The 14,298-nt window shown below is 47.0% G+C and overlaps 1 protein-coding gene across 8 annotated transcripts in view; it reads left to right on the plus strand.

The window, feature by feature from the left end:
• The window catches only part of ANKRD11 (ankyrin repeat domain 11), a 188,624-nt gene that overhangs the window by 21,064 nt on the left and 153,262 nt on the right, over positions 1–14,298 (plus strand). The window lies entirely within an intron of this gene.

Here is a 14,298-nt window from a genome sequence, read left to right on the forward strand (position 1 = left end):
GTCTTCACACAATTTAATTTTGTTTTGCTATCATCTTTATGTTTGCTTTTTCCATTGAAAATAGTGATTGTCTTTGTGTTGGCTGACCTGGGGGAGTTTTGGCTCCAGGTCCCCAGCCTTCCAGCGCTACCCTGGAGGGCAGCTGCTTCTGCACACCTTGGGTGTCCTTGCAGGTGCAGGCCTGTGAGTGTGTGTAAAGTGGTTTGCGCAGGGGTACGGGTGTGCTCTTGCGGACTTACTCTTGGAGTCTGTTTTGTATGAATACACATAGAGCTGCTTCATGTTGTTCATCATGGTGATATGAATGTGCCATAGCTTACTTCACTTGCGGTTCTGATGGCATGTCCTTGTTTCCCAGTGTCTCACTGTGACAGGATAATGCCCTTGTGCACGTGTGCAAGTATCGTCTAGTGGTCACATTCCTAGAACTGCTAGGTCAGGGGTTATGGGTCTTTAAAATTCTGATTTTGCCAGATTGCTTTCAGTTGAGATTGTGCTGGCTCATGCTCACCGATGATGTATGAGTGCTTTCAATTTATTTTTAAAGACCATTTAACTACTCTGTGTTCTACCTGTTTCAAAGTGACCTTGGCTCAAAAGCAGTACAGTTTTGACCTTTGAAGAATTGTCAAACTGGTCATCCTTTCCGAATAGGTTGAAAGGTTTCATACATTGAGCGACTGGTTGTTTGGTGGGTATTGTATTTTTTTTTTTTTAAGATTTTATTTATTTATCTGAGAGAGAGAATGGGAGACAGAGAGCATGAGAGGGGGAGGATCAGAGGGAGAAGCAGACTCCCCGCTGAGCAGGGAGCCCGATGTGGGACTCGATCCTGGGATGCCAGGATCATGACCTGAGCCGAAGGCAGTTGCCCAACCAACTGAGCCACCCAGGCGCCCCTGGGTATTGTATTTTACGGAGATTTCTCTATTTCTATCTAGGAAAGGCTAAAAAAATAAATGGTTAAACAGTTAATGTTATCGGGCGACTGGGTGCCTTAATCGGTTAAGGGTCTGCCTTTGGCTCAGGTCATGATCCCAGGGTCCTGGGATCGAGTCCTGCATCTTGCTCCCTGCTCTGCAGGGAGCTTGCTTCTCCCTCTGCCTCTGCCCCTCTCTCTCTCTCTCTGTCTCATGAATAAATAAATAAAATCTTAAAAAAAAAACCAGTTAATGTTATTAATGTTATTAAAATTTGTCATGATTGTAGCATTTGCACGTCTATATGATGGTGGAAGCCATTTTGGCCCACAAGGAACATGTAATGATGTGAGTGCTGTGAGGTCAGTCATCTGCAAAGCTGCTGGATAGTTGGATAGCTCTCAGCTGAAGGTTATTTTTGAGTTTGGACGAAGGGGAAGGTATCTCTTGGACTGTCGTGTCTGAAGGCAGAGGAGTTTCCGGAAGCACAAGTGGGTTTGGGGAAGGGAGGGGCTGATGGCGACTTCGGTCCCCTCTCCTGCCTGTGCGTGGAGTGGCCATGGTCATAGTGGCATTGGCAGGAAGAAGGTGCTATAGCCTCTTTCTGGAAGAACCAGTTACCCCTGGTCGGGCGTGAGAACAGGGAGAGAGTCTTTCTGGGCGGCCCGGTCCCTGCAGCTGGAGGTCTCAGCGTCTGTGGCTCTGTTTGGAGAGCCACGCCCTGCTGAGTCAGGATCTGCCTGCTTGCCTGGTCTGGTCAGAGGCAGGTGTGGGCCATCAGGGTCCAGACACCTCTCCCTGTTTGGCCAGGTTTGGTCTGTATTTCTTCCTCATGTTAACATGTAAATAGTCATTTTATCATTACAAAGCAAATCACTTTAGATGTTCTATAAACAAGAAACTGAGAATAACATGAGATATTAACAGTCTTCCAGTTAAGAGTTCTGATTCTACCTCCTGCTTGTGGCTGGGTTGTTAAGAGTTGTGACAAGCAAGAATTAGTTCTAGGCATGTTGAAGACAAGGTGTTTTGAATTTTTTTTTTGAGATTTTATTTATTTATTTATTTATTTATTTAAAGATTTTATTTATTTATTTGACAGAGAGAGACACAGCGAGAGCAGGAACACAAGCAGGGGGAGTGGGAGAGGGAGAAGCAGGCTTCCTGCTGAGCAGGGAGCCCGATGCGGGGCTCGATCCCAGGACCCTGGGATCATGACCTGAGCTGAAGGCAGACGCTTAACGACTGAGCCACCCAGGCGCCCCGAGATTTTTTTTTTTTTTTAAGAATTTTTATTTATTTATTTGAGAGAGAGTGTGAGTGCGCAGGGGTGGGCGGCAGAGACAGAGAATCTCTAGCAGACTCTGCACTGAGTGTGGGGCCCAGCGTGGGGCTCGATCTCACGACCCCAACATCATGACCTGAGCTGAAACCAAGAGTTGGAGCCACCCAGGTGCCCCTAAGATTTTATTTTTTTAGAGTCATCACTACACCCAGTGTTGGGCTCGAACTCTGACTCCAAGATTGAGTCCTACTGTTCCACCAACTGAGCCAGCCAGGTGCCCCAAGGTCTTTTGAATTTGATTGCATTTTTTGACAGATGATAGGTTGACAGGACCTGAGTTGGGTTTGTGATTTCATGTTTTGCTGTGACAAGGCATTGGCTAAAACTGTTTTGTTCTCAGAATTTGTGTATTTCTATCTTTTCATCATTTTGCTCAGCTGTCTTTATGTTCCTTATCTCTTTTCAGACTTCAGAGGGCATTGCTTGCTTGATGTAGATATTAGAGCAAAGATCAGAACTTTGATTTGGTTGTACTTTTGATTTTGGTTGTAATTGCTTTTGTGATAGCTTTTGCCCCGTTCCCTGATTTAAAAGTGGAGGACCTGACGCACTTTATTGGTAGTAATTTTAGTACTCATAAAATGGCTTTCAGACTTCTGGTGTGAACAATATAAAATTATTTTAGAATAGAAGGAAAATGGTTGTGTGGATGGTGACTAAATAATTAGCATTATTGTCAATGTCTTTCTAGTTCTTTCTCAAAATGCTTTTCCTGACTGTAACATTTCATTGTGATGAGAATGATTTTTATGTAAAGCTGGTTGCTTTATAGTTTCTTTCTGGTTGCTATGGAAACAGTCCAGTGTGGTAGCGAGTGCTAATCAAGTGCTGGGTTAGCCTTTCTGTTCACCGGCTGCAGCCCTTTGCGGAGAGCTGCTGGACTTGGAGGGGAGGGCCCACATTGTCCTCTTCGCTCATCTTGTTTGGTCACAGGAGTATCAGGGTCTGGATGATAAGAATGGTGTGGTTTTCTTTCCTTGAGATTAAGTGCTGGGGGCTTTTGTTCTTTGGCTGAGTGGTCCTGGGTTTTCTTCCTACCTGTGCGTCTTGTCTGTACCGCCCCACTGGCTCTTGAAGACCCCCTCGAGCCTCTCTGCTTGTCCTGTAAGAGCCTCTCCCAGGGAGCAGTCAGGAGGGCTTGTTGAAAATCACTGTCTAAATGAGACATACTAGAATTTGTCCTGAATTGTGAACGTCCCCACGGCCAGCCCCTTAATTGAGATCCTCATCTTCCTGCACCACTTCCAGCAGGGTGGGAAGGGGGGGTGGGGATGCCCTGCACACTGCTGAGGAAGGGGGAAGGCATTGGCTGCCAGATAAAACCCAGCCCCTTCCTGCTGCACCATCAGAATCTTTGGATTTGAAGATTTAAGTCAGATTTTATTTATTTATTTGATAGAGACAGTGAGAGCAGGAACACAGCAGGGGGAGGGGGAGAGGGAGAAGCAGGCTTCCCGCAGAGCAGGGAGCCCGACACGGGGCTCGATCCCAGGACCCTGGGACCATGACCTGAGCCGAAGGCAGACGCCTAACGACTGAGCCACCCCGGCACCCCTTGAGTCAGATTTTAGATTAGATTTTTCTGTGAACCATACGTCTGGATTTTAGTCTGTTTCGTGTTGTTCTTGGGTTAGAGTCAGTGGCAGACTTCACCCTGGAGAGCAGCATTCTGTTGAATTATTGAGAAAACCTTGCAGGGTAGCAGTTGTCGGAAGCTACAAGGTCAGTTAGCTTGGTTGGCATAATCTGAGTCCTAGGTGGTAAAGAACACTTCGAGTTCTGATGTTCTTCTCTTGAGCTTCGTGTCTGAGAGGCCTGTGCGCAGTTACTATCTGTGCCTGGAGGGAGGTGGCGTGGGGTCGCGCACGTGGGCTGTGTGTGCACTGCTGCATGACAGGTGAGCACAAATGGGGCAGCTTCAGGCAACACACGTTTATTACGTCGCCGTCTCTGTGGGTGAAGAGTCTGGGCACGCCCTAGCTGGGGCCTCTGCTCATGGTGTCACTTGGTTACAGCCCCGCTGTCCCGTGGACCTGCAGTCTCCGTGGAGGCCAGCGTGGGGAGTGGTCTGCCTCCATGCTCTCTCAGGTTGCTGGAAGAATTACTGCCTTGTAAAGTCCCTGTGTTTGTGCTGTCACCTGGAGACTGCTCTTGGCCCCGGGAGGCCCCCTATAAAACCCTCTCTGCAGCCCGCAGTGAGAGTCTTGTGCCTCAGTCTGCTAAGACTGGGTCTCATGTAACAGGATGTCCTCACGGGAGTGCCCACATGCTAGCTCTGCCACCCATGCAACTGAATCAGGGAGGAGACATTGCATCCCCTTCGTCACGGGTCCCGCCTACTCTCCACTCCAGTGAAGGAGGTTACGGGAAGGTATGGCCCCTCAGAGGTGGGGTCGCTGGGATCACCTGAGGGTCTTTCTGCCATGTGGGGTGTCAATGGAATGGGGTGCTTCTTAGAACTCTCCCTAGATGACGGTGTGCCAGTCTGGGGGTGGCATCTTCTCCCCATCCTCTCCCCCACTGCCTGTCCCGTTCGCTGTGCTGTTGGGCCGCTTGTGTGGCTGAGAGCAGAAGCGAGACTGAGGACCGCAGCTTGGGTGGGAGAGCGCTTGGGCTGGATTGAATGCTTGCCCTGCTGCCTGATGATGTTTCCCTCGTGCCTCCTGTTCTCAGCTGTCCTGCCTGTCTCTCAGGTTTGTGGTAAAGGTGAGACAGTGGGTGTGGTCATTGAGCCAGCTGGGCAGGGCTTGTGGAATGCTGGTCTCCGAGCCCCATGAACTAAACTGCTGCTTCTCCGTTCTCCGGGCGGTGGACTGGTTCTGTTCAGGAGTACGTTGTCAGGGTTGTCAGCTTGCTGTAGCCTCTCCGATGTCCTGATCCTCCAGCCTGGGCTCTGTGGAGTGGAGGGGACCTTTGGTGGGGAGCATTGTCTGAGGCCTTTTGGACAGCATTGGCCCCTCGTCACTCTAATGCCTTCCAGTGTGTGCACTTAGGTCTGTCCCCATTGTCACTCCCTTACTGCTGGTCCTGCTGCTTTTCTTTTTGTAACTGCAGCAGCCCTAACTGGTCCCTGTCACTTCCACACAATTACCAAAGCAATTTTTTAAAAAAAAATTTTATTTATTTGACAGAGAGAGAGAGAGAGAGAGACACAGCAAGAGAGGGAACACAAGCAGGGGGAGTGGGGGAGGGAGAAGCAGGCTTCCCACGGAGCAGGGAGCCCGATGCGGGGCTCGATCCCAGGACCCCGGGACCATCACCTGAGCCGAAGGCAGACGCTTAATGACTGAGCCACCCAGGCGCCCCACCAAAGTGATTTTTAAAAATGAAGTTCTGCTTCTGTTACTCTCTTCCTTGGAGAGAGAGAACCACCATCTTCCAGGTTTTAAATGGTGTGGTTTCTGCCTGGAACTCCCTTGTACCCACTTTTCCCCGGTGATGCACACCCACCCTTCAGGCCTCGGCTTCTCAGTCGGCCTTCGCTATCTCCTTAGGTGTCTTCCCACTAAATGCAGCTTGTAATCGCAAGCACCAGACACAGGGCTTGGCACACTGCTGGTGGGATGCCTAAGGAAACAGCATCACTGCCTAGCAAAGTCTTCAAAATGGAACCAAGAGGGAAGGGGTCTGTTTGTGATACCTGGGTCTCTGGCCATCTTGACCCACCTTGCTTTTCATTTACTTTGAGTGTCAATAAGTCTGCTTACTCTCACTGCTGGGTTTGTTGTGTGAGTCTGAGATTCTTTCTTGTAGTAATTGTCCAGATCTCCCAAATATTGCACCTAACTAAAAGATGTTGGTACCCTCTCCCATTTTTATGCAAAAATAAAAGCGTAGGTGGTACCCGTGTTTGGAATGTGGAGAGTCAAGCTCACGCCCTCACTCGGCTCCTGTCACCGGCTCCTGTCGCTGCTGCTCCGTGCCCCGGGACTGTCGCGTGGCACTTGGCGGTCACGGCTGCAGCTGCTTCAGCCTCAGGAAAAGGATGGTCACGGTCCTCTCGGATTTAGAACCCTGAAACATAGTGCCATTTTATGTTTCTGTCCCTGATCTTGATGCGCTCTTGCTCCGTTGGGAGCACCTTTACAAGAAGTCGCCTGGATGTCAGAGCTGGAGGAGGCCTTACGTGGGGCACTGGGGCCTCTCCTTTACAGAGATTTGTGTGTGTGCTAGCTTGAGTGAGGATTTATGCTTACTAAGGGGAAGCAGTGCTAATTATATTAACTTTATTGCTCAGGTACCCTTTGGCAGAAAGTGAATATAGTTTTTAAAAAATCAGGATAGGGACGCTTGGGTGGCTCAGTCGGCTGAGTGACTTTGGCTTAGGTCATGATCTCGGGGTCCGGGATCGAGCCCCAGTGGCCTCGTTCATGGCCTGAACCTTTTGCACAGCGCAGCCTCTGATAGAGAACGCCCTTCCTGTTGGGCTCCTCAGGGCTGCTGGGCAGTGTGGTGAGCTCTGTGGAGCTGAACTCACGGTTTTCCTCAACCTGCTTTAATCTCCTGCTTCACATTTGTGTTCCTGGGGCACGAGGTGATGATGCAGGGGTTCAGGTGCATAACCCTTTCAGTGTTGTGTTCAGCTGCTCTAAAGCTGTGAGGAAGTGGTCAGAATTTCCAAACAGTATCTGTTTGGGGTTGAGTAGTGCTTCTTAAATTTAGAATACAGAAGGAAAGGAACTGGTTCCTACGCTTTCCTGAGATTTCTTGGAGGGGGATATTCCCTTTTTCTTCTTAGTTCTTCGGATTAACCAGTTCCCCCACGGTGTTTAGTCTGGCGTACGACATCCATGGCTGTGTATGCTCAGGCTGGCCCCTCAACAAACCCTCTCCTCAGACTCACATGCCACCGACTTGACTTGAATTGACGTTCACTCTTTCACTTTGCTGTGTGCATGCCACGTGGCACATCCCACCTCCGCCCCTTTCCTATAGGGCAGGAACTGTGGGCAGGGTAATAAACCATGACCCATGACTGTGGGCAAATTACTTAATGTCTTCTTTTCTTTTCTTTCGTCTCTGTACTCATCGTGGGGCTCAAACTCAGGAGCCCAAGGTCAAGAGTCCAGTGCTCCACTGACTGAGCCAGTCAGGTGCCCCTTTTTGCTTTTATTATAAGAACTGGGATTATATCTGCCTCTCCAGGTCCCCCCCCCCCCCCCCCCCCCGCCGCCTTGATTAAACGTGCTAATCACTATTAAAGCAGTTAGCACAGTGACTAGCACATAAGCCCTAAATAACAATTTTAATAATTTTATTATTTTCCTCCTGTTTTGCTTTGCCAAGGGTGACATTTGATGCTTCCTAACTGCTTTTTTTTTTAAACTAGCTTTATACAGGTATTTTCATATAATAAACTACTTATTAAAGTGTACAACTTGGTAAATTTTGGCATATGTATATACCGCAGTCGAGATAATGAATGATGTATCTATCACCCTAGAAAGTTTCCTGGGACCCCTTCATGATCCCTCCCTCCGACCCTGCCTTACCTCACCCCAGATCTACTTTCTGTAACTGTAGAATACCTTGTACTTTCTAGAATTTCTTTATAAAAATTTTATAAAGAATCCATGTAAATGGGGGCGCCTAGGTGGCTCATTCAGTTGGTTAAGCATCTGCCTTCGGCTCAGGTCATGATCTCGGGGTCCTGGGATTGAGCCCCGCATCGGGCTCCCTGCTTAGTGGGGAGCCTGCTTCTCCAACTCTGTCTGCTGCTCCCCCAGCTCGTGTTTTCTCTCTCTCGAATAAATAAATAAAATTTTAAAAAAATAAAAGAATTCATATAAATGGAATCCTTTCTTTCCCCATTGCCTTTGTGTCTTTGTCCAAAATCAGTTGTCCTTGGGGCGCCTGGGTGGCTTAGTTGGTTGGGCATCTGCCTTTGGCTCAGGTCATGATCCCAGGGTCCTAGGATTGAGTCCTACATTGGGCTCCCTGCTTGGCAGGGAGCCTGCTTCTTCCTCTGCCTGCCATCCCCCCCTGCTTATGCTCGCTGTCTCTCTCTCTCTGACAAGTAAAATAAAATCTTTTAAAAAAAATCAGTTGTGTGTATGCGGGTGGGTCTGTTTCTGGACACTCTGTTATGTCCCATTGATCTCTGTGTGTCCTTGCTCCTAGCACACTGTAACCATGATTGTAGCTTTATAATAAGCCTTGAAGGCTGGGGGTGTTAGTTCTTTAAGCTTGTTTTTTCTTTTTTTCAAAGTTGTTTTGGTTATTTTAGGTCTTCCAGATTTCCATACGAATATTAGAATCAATATGCCATAATGCAGAAAAAAGCCTGCTGGGATTTTTCTTTTTTAAATTATAGTTGACACGTAGTGTTACATTGGTGTCAGGTGTACAGTCTAGTGATTGGACAGCTGTGTAGGTAAGCCTGCTGGGAGTTTCACTGGGATGGATTGTAGAGAGCTGACCTGGTAAGACTGCTGAGCCTTCGCCCATGAACACAACACATCTTCCCCTTGATGTAGGTGGACTGCAGTCTCCCTGAACTGTGCTTCAGCTTTTAGTGTTGCGATCTTGCATATCTTTTGTCACAACGCGGGGCTTGAACTCACAACCCTGAGGTGGAGACCTGAGCCGAGATCAAGAGTCGCATGTTCAACTGACTGAGCCACCCAGGCATCCCTGGTCACATTTGTCCCTAAAGCATTTCATATTCTGATGCTGTTATAAATGGTATTTAAGGGGCACCTGGGTGGCTCGGTTGAGTGGCTGCCTTCGGCTCAGGTCATGATCCCGGGGTCCTGGGATCGAGCCCCGCATCGGGCTCCCGGCTCAGTGGGAAGCCTGCTTCTCCCTCTCCCACTCCCCCTGCTTGTGTTCCCTCTCTCGCTGTGTCTCTCTCTATCACATAAATAAGATCTTAAAAAAAAAATGGTATTTAAACTCTTTCTGATTACTTTTGTACTATTATTTTTTTTTTTAATTTTTTTTTTTTAATTTTATTTATTTATTTGAGTGAGAGAGAATGAGAGATAGCACGAGAGGTAAGAGGGTCAGAGGGAGAAGCAGACTCCCTGCTGAGCAGGGAACCCGATGTGGGACTCGATCCCAGGACTCCAGGATCATGACCTGAGCCGAAGGCAGTTGCTTAACCAACTGAGCCACCCAGGCGCCCTGTACTATTATTTTTTTTAAAGATTATTTATTTGACAGAGCACAAGCAGGTGGAGTAGCAGCAGAGGCAGAGGGAGAAGCAGGCTCCCCAGGAGCAAGGAGCCCAATTCGGCGCTCTATCCCAGGACCCTGAGATCGTGACCTGAGCCGAAGGCAGTTGCCTAACCAACTGAGCCACCCAGGTGCCCTGTACTATTTTGTACTAGTATAGGTGCCCATTAAAAAAAATTTATTTATTTATTTATTTATTTATTTATTTATTTATTTATTTTAGAGAGAGGGAGAGTGTGTGTGCAGAGCAAGTGAGTAGGGGGAGGGGCAGAGGAAGAGGGAGAATCTCAAGCAGGCTCCCTGATGAGTACAGAGCCCGCCCTGAGATCATGACTTGAGCTGAAGTCAAGAGTCCCATGTTCAACCCTAATGAGCTACCCAGGCGCCCCTAGGTGTCCATTTTTAAAAATTGGTCTTATATCCCACAACCACACTAAACTCACTTACTAGTTCTAGTGGCTTTTTTTTTTTTTTAAAGATTTTATTTATTTATTTGACAGAGAGAGACACAGCGAGAGAGGGAACACAAGCAGGGGGAGTGGGAGAGGGAGAAGCAGGCTTCCCGCGGAGCAGGGAGCCTGATGCGGGGCTTGATCCCAGGACCCTGGGATCAGGACCTGAGCCGAAGGCAGACGCTTAACGACTGAGCCACCCATGCCCCTCTAGTGGCTTTTTAATAGATTGTTGGTTTTTCTATATAGATGATATTATGGTCCACAAATGAAGTCTGTTTTTCTTCTTCCTTTCTAATCTGATACCTTTTATTTTCTTCTGATCTGATTGCCCTGACTAAAATCTCCAGCACAGTGTTGAAAGAAGTGAGAGTAGACATGTGTCTGAGGTGTATTTCTGACTTTTTCTTCACTTCTCACCATTACCTGTAATGTCCGTCGTAGGGTTTTCATAGGTGCACGTATCAGGTTGAGGAAGTTAGTTCCCTTTTAACCCAGGTTTGCTGAGTTTTTCTCAGGAATGGATGTTGGATTTTATCCAAAACTTTGCATCTACTGAGTTGATGGTATGGTTTTGCTTTTTTGGTTTGTAAATACTGTGAAGAACATTGATTGTTTTTTGAATGTTAAACCAATCTTGTATTCCAGAGTTAAAACCCGCTTTGTTGTCTTGACGGCTGGCTGGCTGACGGGTGACTGGGCCGTGTGCCTGCCGTCATCTGCAGGGGGGCCTGAGTTCCCCACGCAGCGGTGGCTGCTGTGTTCCTCGGAACAGTGGGAGAGCAAGAGCAGGGGCCCCAGAGGACCTCCCGAGCTTCGCTTCTGCCTCATTGGGCTGGGCCAGCCCAGATGGAGGGATGAGGACTGGATCCCACCGCTCACCCGCAGGTGGGAAGGGCCTAGAGAGTCACACTGCAGGTGTGGACAAACAAGGGCAAGAAATTGTGCCTTGTGTACAGTCTCCTGTTGTTCAGGGCTACCTTAGTAGTTCACACTCAGATCCTCTCATTTTCGCTGTAACTGTCCTAACAGATGTTTAGTTCTCTGCTTTGGTTTTCCTTTTCAGGTTAACACTCACTGAATTAGCAGATCCTCCTTGCTAGGTTTCCTGATAGCAGTGTTGTAAAGTGTTAGAGAACACGGATAGCAGGTAACGCGGTTGTTTTATCTGATGTTTATAAACACGCGCTGTTATCCTTGACACTGTGATTATGTATCTGTGCACACGTCTGTGTATGCGTGCTGGGCTGCACGCATCAGGTGGGTGCGAACAGGCACTGTGCATGGCATTGTGGAAGTGTGGGCACCGTGGCCTGTCATCTGCTCTCTGCCTTCTGATGCTGAATTGATCAGTATGAGAATGTTAACTGAGGACTTGTTCTGGCTTTGCTAAGCCCAGAGAGCAGGTAACTCCCCACCCCCCCACCACCGCCTTTCCAGGTCAGTGTGATTTCCTTCCAAAATTTATTTAGTGTGTTTGCCAAGTGCTCTGCATCCTCCTCATGATCTTGTGTGGTCAGCAGGATGATGGCTATTTTACTAATGACCATAGTGAAGCTTAGCAGGGAGAATAAGGAGTAAGGTTTTCAGGTTTTAGATAAACGAGAGAATAATTTCTTCTTCAGAGAATTGAACTGTCAGCAGCATTGTACTCATTAGCGAAAGGAGCGTGAATGTGTTCTTCATATGTGAGCATGATGGAACTGCCTTCTGGCCAGTAGAGCAGGTTTTGCAAGCATCTTTCTGTGGACCCGGTGTTGAGTTGATGCTGATTAAAACCTGATTCTTCTGGTCCCTTTTGTTGTCAGCATCTTGACATTTTTCAGAGTGTGACTGGTGACTCTGAAGCTGAGTAGGCTTCTTCTCTGTAGATGTGAAATCTTGGGAGTAAACAAGAATCATGTGGTTGTTGCCGGATTTCCCTTTGTCTTGGTGGTAGAGGAGGAGTCAGGATCACCCACCTGCTGGAGCAGCTGTTCTCCGTGCAAGCTTTCCACTGAGGTGTGTGGGCAGGGAGTGGGGCTCAGCAAAGGGACACAGCCACTCTCTTGCCCTTTACATTAAAGTTTTGCCAATCCCTGTTCTGTGACACTTGGCATCTGCAATGTTGAGAGAAGTCTGAGGCCATTCTGATTCATAATCCTTTGTAGGTAATCTTTTAGGATTTTATGGAAACTTATAGGATTTTCTATGTATCTGAGGGAGTCTGAAATTTCACAACTATTTGTTAGGGTTTGCATTGGACATTTTCATACTGCTCAGTATTTAGTAGTTCTTTCAAGATGCAGACTTGTCTTTTTAAATTCATCTTTCAGGGGCACCTGGGTGGCTCAGATGGTTAAGTGTCTGCCTTCGGCTCAGGTCATGATCCCAGGGTCCTGGGATCGAGCCCCACATCGGGCTCCTGGCTCAGCGAGGAGCCTGCTTCTCACTCTCCCTTTCCCTCTGCCTCTCTCCCTGCTCATGCTTTCTCTTGCTCGCTCTCTCTGTATCTCTGTGTCTCAAATGAATAAAATCTTAAAAAAATTTTTTTTTAAATTCATGTTTCAAAAGTTTTCTGTAAGGGGTCAGACAGTAAATACTTTAGACTTTGTGGACTACCTCCTCAACTCAAGAAAGGACCATAGACCATACATAAACAAATGAGCCTGGCTGTGTTACAATAAAACTTTATTTATGGACACTGAAATTTGAATTTCAAGTCATTTTTACTTGCCATAAAATATTCCTTTTCTTTTTCTTTCTTTCTTTTTTTTTTTTTTAAAGATTTTATTTATTTATTTGACAGAGAGAGACACAGCGAGAGAGGGAACACAAGCAGGGGGAGTGGGAGAGAGAGAAGCAGGCTTCCCGCTGAGCAGGGAGCCTGATGCGGGGCTCGATCCCAGGACCCTGGGATCATGACCTGAGCTGAAGGCAGACGCTTAACGACTGAGCCACCCAGGCGCCCCAAAATATTCCTTTCAATCAGATACAAAACGATTTGTAGATTGTGGACTGTATAAAAAATGGCATTGGGCAAGATTTGGCTTTCTGGCCCCAGTTTGCTGACCTCTGTCATATGACATGAATTTGGAACTGCTTGAATTCATTCATTTTGCTCCTTGAGGCTTTCTTCTAGCTTTGCAGCAGTTTGGACTTTGCTCCTTCCTTCTGTATAGTTTGCTTTGTGGTTTCTGTAGGCTTGGGTTATTTGTCCATCTGATTTGATATACCATTCTGTTTTCCAATGCTCTTATGGCTGTATTCTTTCCAAAATATTTCTCTAAGAACTTTTAGATGAAAAGGATATAGTCCAGCACTGTGATCTGATAGCATTGATCTTGTATGAGCATAATTGCATTCTGGACAGGAAGCACCTTCCCCCACACGTGCATGGACTTGGACAGAAGGGATGAATGATTTCCTTAGGTAGAAAGCTGTTATTCCTTGATAACAATCATAATGCACTCATGCTAGCTTTAGGAATTAGTTTTGACTTAAATGTGAGCTAAACACTTTGCTCTGGAATAACAGTGAGACCAAGTATTTGTGATGGTTGAGCTGGAGCTAACGAGGTGCTTGTAAAGTGAAGCTTGTGACAGATGCGAGTGTACCATCCGCTAAAAATACCCTGAGATGGAGACGGTGTGTGGCGTGCTGTGTGCAGTACCTCACGTGGGTGGATGAGGAGGGAGAGCACAGTGATCGAGCCCAACAAATATTTCAAGGGCCGAGTTAATAGTAAAACTATTTTTTAGAGAGAACCTTAGTTTTTAAAATGTAATATTGTAATGGAAATGACCACAATAATTAGTGTTTGAGGAGGCAGTTTATCCTTATTTTCCTGGATGAGGAGAAAAAGTTTGGAGAATTTAGGCAACCGAAATAGAATGGTAAAGTAGTGGTTCTGCGAATTTTTCCCTGTTTAGTAAAACTGCATTAAAACTGGATTATTGCAAACTTGAGTTTTCTTTTTATTGTGGTAAAATATACATAACATAAAACATAGCATCTTACCATTTTACGTATACAATTCTGTGGTATTGTAGTCACATTATTGTGCAGCCATCACGTCCATCCATCTCCAGGGCTTTTTCATCTCCCCCATCCCTGAAACTGTCCCCATTAGGCACTAACTCTGCATGTCCCTCCCCTCTGCTTTGGCATCTGACTGCTCCAGTACCTCATGTAAGTGGAATCATACAGTACTTTGCCCTTTTCTGTCTGTCTTTCTCACCCAGCACAGCGTCTTTAAGGTTCATCCATGTTGTAGTGGGTGTCGGGACGTCCTTCCTCTTTAAGGCTGAGTGAAGTTGCATGGTCTATATAGACCACATTTTGTTTATTCACTCATCAGTTGGACACGTGATCCTATGGACACTGAAGTTGTTTCCACTTTCTGGTTATTTTGAGGAGTGCTGCT

This window comes from Phoca vitulina, unplaced genomic scaffold, assembly GCF_004348235.1.
Source record: "Phoca vitulina isolate PV1807 unplaced genomic scaffold, GSC_HSeal_1.0 scaffold56, whole genome shotgun sequence".
Taxonomy (NCBI): Eukaryota; Metazoa; Chordata; class Mammalia; order Carnivora; family Phocidae; genus Phoca; species Phoca vitulina.